Source organism: Rhea pennata, unplaced genomic scaffold, assembly GCF_028389875.1.
Source record: "Rhea pennata isolate bPtePen1 unplaced genomic scaffold, bPtePen1.pri scaffold_46, whole genome shotgun sequence".
Lineage (NCBI taxonomy): Eukaryota > Metazoa > Chordata > Aves > Rheiformes > Rheidae > Rhea > Rhea pennata.
This window is the reverse complement of record NW_026907685.1, coordinates 558,188-564,622: the sequence shown is the minus strand read 5'-3', so window position 1 is coordinate 564,622 and position 6,435 is coordinate 558,188. Positions and strand designations below refer to the sequence as shown.

Below are 6,435 nucleotides of genomic sequence, written 5' to 3'. Positions count from 1 at the left end.
AGGTGCGGGCAGGCTCCCCCAACCCCGGTCTCCACATGGAGGCAGGGAGCGCAGGCACCGTTCCCTGTCTGTCTCATTTCACTCATCCACCTGCTGCCGGGTGTCTGTCTGCAGAAGGGACAGGAGAGTGAGTGGTGTCATCCGGGAGGCTGCGTATGCGTGCACCGGCATGGGCTCCATCTCTGGCAATGCGGAGCTGGAGACCGAGGTGAGTGCGAATCTTGGAAGTGCAGGGCTGGTGGGCCACGGGTGTGCAGGCAGGGACGCGCCCGATGGCGGGCAGGCTGTGACGCTGGGAGTCTGCAGGGACCCTCCAGACACCTGTCCCTGAAGCAGGCAGCAGGGCCGGCGTGTCATGAGCTGGGCAGAGCTGTGCACCTGGGCTGGACTTGAGCCAAGGAAAGGGCTGTCCCAGGTCAGGAGCAAGAGCTCCCCGGCCTTCTCGTTCAGGTCTCCCTTCCTTTTCCTCCTCCCCAACCTCTGTACTTGTATGGTCAGTGAGGCGAACCCGCTCTCTCCACTGTCCCTTGCCTAGTAGCTGGCGTCAACGCGAGGAGGGAGGTGGAGTGGAGGGGGCTCTTAAGGGTTGTGAACGCTGCCTGTTCCCCCAGAGTGTGTGGCATGGACTGAAATGAGGACAACTCTTAGACGTGGATCACTCAGCTCGTGCGTCAATGAAGAACGCAGCTGCAAGAATTAACGTGAATTGCAGGACACATTGATCATTGTCACTTTGAACGCACTTGTGGCCCCAGGTTCCTGCCAGGGCTACACCTGTCTGAGCGTCACTTGATGGTCAATCATCACCCCCCGTTGGTGCAGCGGTGCCATCCCTCCCGGGGGGCGGAGGAGGAAGTGTGCAGTGGAGGCAGGGCATGGTGGTGGTACCAAGTCGGTGGCAGCAGCAGAGCCGGGACCCTGGTGTGTGCACTGGCAGCCCTGCTCTCCCAGCTGGCCCGCCCGGGTCTGTCGACCGTCCGCTGCAGCCGGCATGCCCTGCTGCACCTGTCCTCCCCTCCCTGCCCTCCGGGCTCGGTGGCTGCCGCTGTGTGGCTGATGCAGTGTGGCACGGCTGAGACGCCTGGCAGGCCTGTGCCCCATGCAGCTGGGCCTTCATCCCCCTAAGGGCAGAACTCAGGAAACCCCGGCTCCCGGAGTGCCCTGTTGCAGTTAGATTCCCGGGGGCCAAACATCCAGTTTGGTAAGCCAGCACAAACACACACGCACAAATGCTCTTCAGCAGCAAGCAGTTTATCAGTAAATACTTACAAACAGACCAACCCGATGGTAATCTTGAGAAGGACCACTCCAATTCTTGTCCCGATTGGCTGCATGATGAGAGAGAGAGAGTCGGCAGTCACAATCTTTTCGGGCGTCCCCAAGGAGGCAACGTGGTCCTCTGTTGTGCAGCAGTCTCACTCTCCTTGAGAAAAATTCCAGTATTTACGATTATTTGTCGTAGGCTGGAGTCCCGGCACGTGGGGCCAACACGTGCCGGGAGTCTAGACCGACTCCACCCCGGAGAGACTCCGGGGAGACAGACTCCGCTGCATAACCGGGCTGTGATACTGGGCACATATGCAGACTTATTTTGGGGCCACATTGACTTTGGCGGTCGCTATTTCATTATTCTTCAGCTTCTGACCTTCATGTTGACTGCTTCTCATGGTTATTTTGTGGCTGGAAGCCACAGAATCTATATGTAATCAACCGCTGCTCTTTCTCACAGATTTCCAAGACCTTGTTAGTTACTTATTTGTATTCTGCTTAACGCAGCGGTATTCTTCTAGACACCAAAAAGTTACAACACAGACCATTGCCACCAAGTATTGTGTAGTACAGACACAAAAGTTACAACACGGACCATTCCCACCAACTATCACATAGTATGGATGCACACCTGCTTTGCAGAGTTCATCCTGATGGGCCCCAAGGTTGAGTTCGTCGCCGCGGCCTGGGACCTCTCACCACCACTGGCCATCGCTTGCCAGTGCCACCATATGGGCTCTTCTCCATCACTCTCCCGGTGGTGCACTGGTCCTCCGTTCCCCCCTGGGGTGGGGTGGCTGGCTGCCTGTCTCCACCCCCTGCCCTCACTGCTGCCGTTTTGGTGCCCACCAAGCCCCCCTGTCCCTGCGTTGTGCCCACATCCGTAGCATGTGTCAAGCCACTTCTACCCACCGGCTGGTGTCAGCCATGGCATTGCATAGTGGTCAGCAGTGATGCTGCCCGTGCCGTAGCAGGGCGGGAGGTAGCGTGGGCCCCGACGGGTGGTAAAGGGGGAAAGGAGGGGAGGGTGCCATTCCATGCCACACCAGAACAAGAGCGGAGGCAGTGGCTGGGAGGAGGAACTCAGCCCCAGCTGGTGGAAATCGTTGCGAGTGCGTGAGCAAGCAAGCAAGTGTTCGGGAGCCAGGCCCAGGAGAAGTGCAGACATGCTGCCTGAGGTGGGATCTCGAGGCAGAGGCAGAGGCAAGGGTGTACTAGTGGCCCAATCTCGCCTTTCTGTCAGGGAGGTGGAGCATGAGCGTCCGTGCTAGGACTCGAAAGATGGTGAACTAGGCCTGGGCAGGGTGAAGCCAGAGGAAACCCAGAGGGAGCTCTGTAATGGTCCTGACATGTATATCAGTTGTCCGATGCAGGTGTAGGGATGAAAGACTAATCAAACCATCTAGTAGCTGGTTCCCTCCAGAGATTCCCTCAGGATAGCTAGCACTCATGGGCAGCCGTTTTACATGGTAAAATGAATGATAAGAGGTCTTGGGGCCAAAATGATCTCAACGTCTGGCCTGCTGATGTGGAGAGGTAACATGGAATACAAGTTCCCTTGCCGTTGAGCCTGTACATTGGGAGGTGGAGATCTGGTCCCCAAATGACAGTCTCTCAATTTGACTTGGCAGACAGGCCACGGCTCAAATCAACTTGGAATGAGGTTCCATAGAATTCCATGGTTTGTAAATAGCCAAGACAGCTAATTAGTGATGGGCATGAATGGATGGCATGGAGCCAGACTGTGGAATGGGAGTGCTTAGTGGGTCACTTTCAGTAAGCAGAAAAGGCGCTGTGGGATGAACTGAACGCCAGGTTAAGGCATCCAACGACAACTCTCATTAGACCCCAGAAAATGTGTTGGTTGATATAGACAGCAGGATGGTGGCCAGGGAAGTCGGAACTTGCTAAGGAGTGTGTAACAACTCACCTGCCGAATCAAGTAGCCCTGAAAATGGATGGCGCTGGAGCGTTGGGCCCATACCCAGTTGTCACGGGCAATGCAAAGCCACATGGGCTACACCGCGATGAGTAGGAGGGCAGCTGCGGTGTGCCTTGAAGCCTGGGGCTAGGGCCTGGGTGGAGCTGCCGCAGGTGCAGATCTTGGTGGTAGTAGCAAATATTCAAACGAGAGCTTTGAAGGCCAAAGTGGAGCAGGGTTCCACGTGAACAGCAGTTGAACATGGGTCAGTCAGGCCTAAGAGATAGGCAAGCGCCATTCCAAAGCAATGGGCAATGGCCTCCGTTGCCCTCAGCCAATCGAAAGGGAGTCAGGTTTAGATCCCTGAATCCAGAGTGGCGGAGATGGGTGCCACGAGGTGTCCAGTGTGGTACTGGAACCGATCCTGGAGAAGCCATCTGGAGCCCCAGGGAGAGTTCTCTTTTGTTTGTGAAGCGCTAGGTGCCCTGGAATGGGTTCAGCCCGAGAGCCCGCAGAGCCCAAAGCTTGCACCTTGGAAAGCGTCGTGGTTCCAGGGACGTCCAGTGAGCTCTCATTGTTCTGTGACAATGTAGGGGAGAAAGTATAAATCTCGCCCTGGGCCATACCCATATCTGCAGCAGGTCTCCAAGGTGAACAACCTCTGGCATGTTGAAACAATGGAGGTAAAGGAAGTCGGCAAGTGGGATTCGTATCCTTCAGGATAAGGTTTGGCTCGAAGAGCTAGGGCAGACAGGTTGGGGCACAAAGCAGAGGTAGGTGTGCACTGTGGATGGACAAATCCCTGTGCACCACACCCATTTCCCCAAGGGGGCACGAGTCAGTGACTCTGGTTGCCAGACCCTTCCAGTGGATCGCCCCAGCTGTGGCAGGCACTGCCTGGGCCCTCCCTCCCTCCTCCCTGAGCCCCAGCAGCCACCACTGCCCCTCCTCCACCCATCTGCAGGGCTAAGGGTGGCTGCTGAAGCTCACGGAGGAAGGAGAGTGGGGCCAGGCAGTGCCCTACCTGTGGCTACTTTCGATGGTTTAGCAGGGGGAGCCAGGATCCCGGACTCGTGCCAGCACTGTCCCTGTGGGAGAGGAAAGAAAGTGGATGAAGCGCAGGGCGGTGAAGAAGGGTCATTACCTCAGATACCAGAAGCTGTTCGATCTAGATCGAAGAAAGCTTGCTGGTATCATCCTTGATAACATCGAAACACTACCGTGCCCCCTTCCGATGGAGGAACTGTATAGCTCCTTCCAAAAGAAGTGGGAGGAGGGAAAGCCTTTCGGTGGCCTGGGTACCTTCCTGAGTGTAGGAATGACGGATAATTCGACGTTCAAACCTATGATCTCCCTGGCGGAGGTCACGAAAAATCTGGCAGAGATGATTAAAGTCTCTGCCCCCGGTCCGGATGGCGTGTCGGTGCGGGACATTATCAAGATGGATCCCCATGGCAGCCAATTGGCCGAGATGTACAATCTATGGCTCTTGGCCGGGAACATCCCAGACTGGGTGAAAGAATGTAGAACAGTCCTAATTCTGAAATCCTCTGATCCGGCAAAAATAGAGGATATTAACAACTGGCGACCCATCACCGTCGGGTCGATTATTTTATGCCTATTTTCATGGATCTTAGCAGCACGGCTGCAGCGCGCATGCCCGATTAATAGCCGTCAAAGGGGTTTTATATCATCTCCCAGCTGTACGGAAAATCTGACGCTCCTCCAAATGCTAGTCAAGCATGCCAAGCGAAAGCACAAGGCATTGGGGGTTGTCTTCATGGACCTAGCAAAGGCTTTTGACTCGGTCCAACATCTGCACATCTTCCAGGTCTTGCGTCAGAAGGGCGTGGATAGTCACATTTGTGACAGCATCGCAGAAATGTATAAGGAGAGTGTCACACGGATCGAAGTTGGGAATACCCGTTCTGAAAAGATTAACATCCTCACCGGGGTAAAGCAAGGTGATCCAATGTCCCCGCTTCTGTTCAGTCTATCAATAGATCCCTTGTTATGCAAGTTGGAAGACATGGGAAGAGGATTTAAATATGGGGACAGCTCCGTAACATCGTTAGCTTTCACAGACGATCTGGTCCTATTGAGTGACTCCTGGGAGAATATGCAGAGTAACATTGAAGTGGTGGAAGAGTTTTGCCATCTTACCAGGCTGAAAGTCAACGCTTCCAAATGCCACGGATTCTTCATCAGGCCCACAAAAGATTCTTATGTCATTAATGACTGTGATCCGTGGAAGATTGATGGCGCTCAACTGGAGATGATTGAGCCCGGTAGCTCTGAGTGATCTTTGGGCCTTGGGGTGGACCCGTGGATCGGTCTCGCCCGCCCGGAGCTACGTGAGAAGCTGGTTTTATGGGTAGAGAACATAGGGAAAGCCCCTTTAAAACCACTCCAGAAAGCAGAGATCTTGAAGACATATGCCATCCCTTGACTGCTATATGCAGCAGATCATGCTGGTGCGAATGCCACATACCTTCACTCCCTGGACCTGGCGATTAGAATGGCAGTAAAAGGCTGGCTTCATTTACCTTCCAGTACATGCGATGCCATCTTGTACGCCAGCAATAGAGATGGCGGTTTGGGGTTAACCCGCCTTGCAAGTCAGATTCCATCTTTGCAGGCTCACCGCTTGCTGAGGATCGCTCGTTCCAGCGATAACATCACTAGGACTGTTGTCCTAGAAGAAGGGATCCAAGAGGATCTTCGGAAAGTCTGGATCGCCGCTGGAGGGAGAGTGGATCAAGCTCCATCTGTATGCGGCGAGATTTCGGTGGTTGCCCCTTTAACTTCGGAAGGCGACGAGGGCTCAACGGAATGGGAGCGTTCCGCTCCCAAAGTCATCTATCCAGTACCTAGCAAGTGGAGAAAACGAGAGTTTGAAAATTGGGCCAATCTATAGATCTCAAGGCTGCGGGATTAAGAACTTTGAAAATGACACCATCAGTAATGATTGGCTAATACACTTCAGAGGCATTCCTCACAGAAAGTTGTTGACGGCTATCCAGCTACACGCCAATGTCTATCTCACTCGGGAGTATTTGGTGCGCGGGCTGGGGCCAGAAGCATTGAAGAGTTGCAGGCATTGTTCTGCAGAATGGGAAACTTGCTCCCATATTATTGGATACTGTCCTGCAGCCCAGGAAGCCCGGATCCGAAGGCACAACATCTTGTGTGAAGCGCTGGTTAATGAGGCGAAGAGACTGGAGTGGGAGGTGTACGTGGAACCC

At 54.4% G+C, this 6,435-nt stretch overlaps 1 pseudogene; it reads left to right on the top strand.

Annotated features, from left to right (window-relative positions):
- Positions 1-639: 639 nt before the first annotated feature.
- LOC134154859 (5.8S ribosomal RNA) lies at positions 640-788 on the top strand (annotated as a pseudogene).
- Positions 789-6,435: the final 5,647 nt, after the last annotated feature.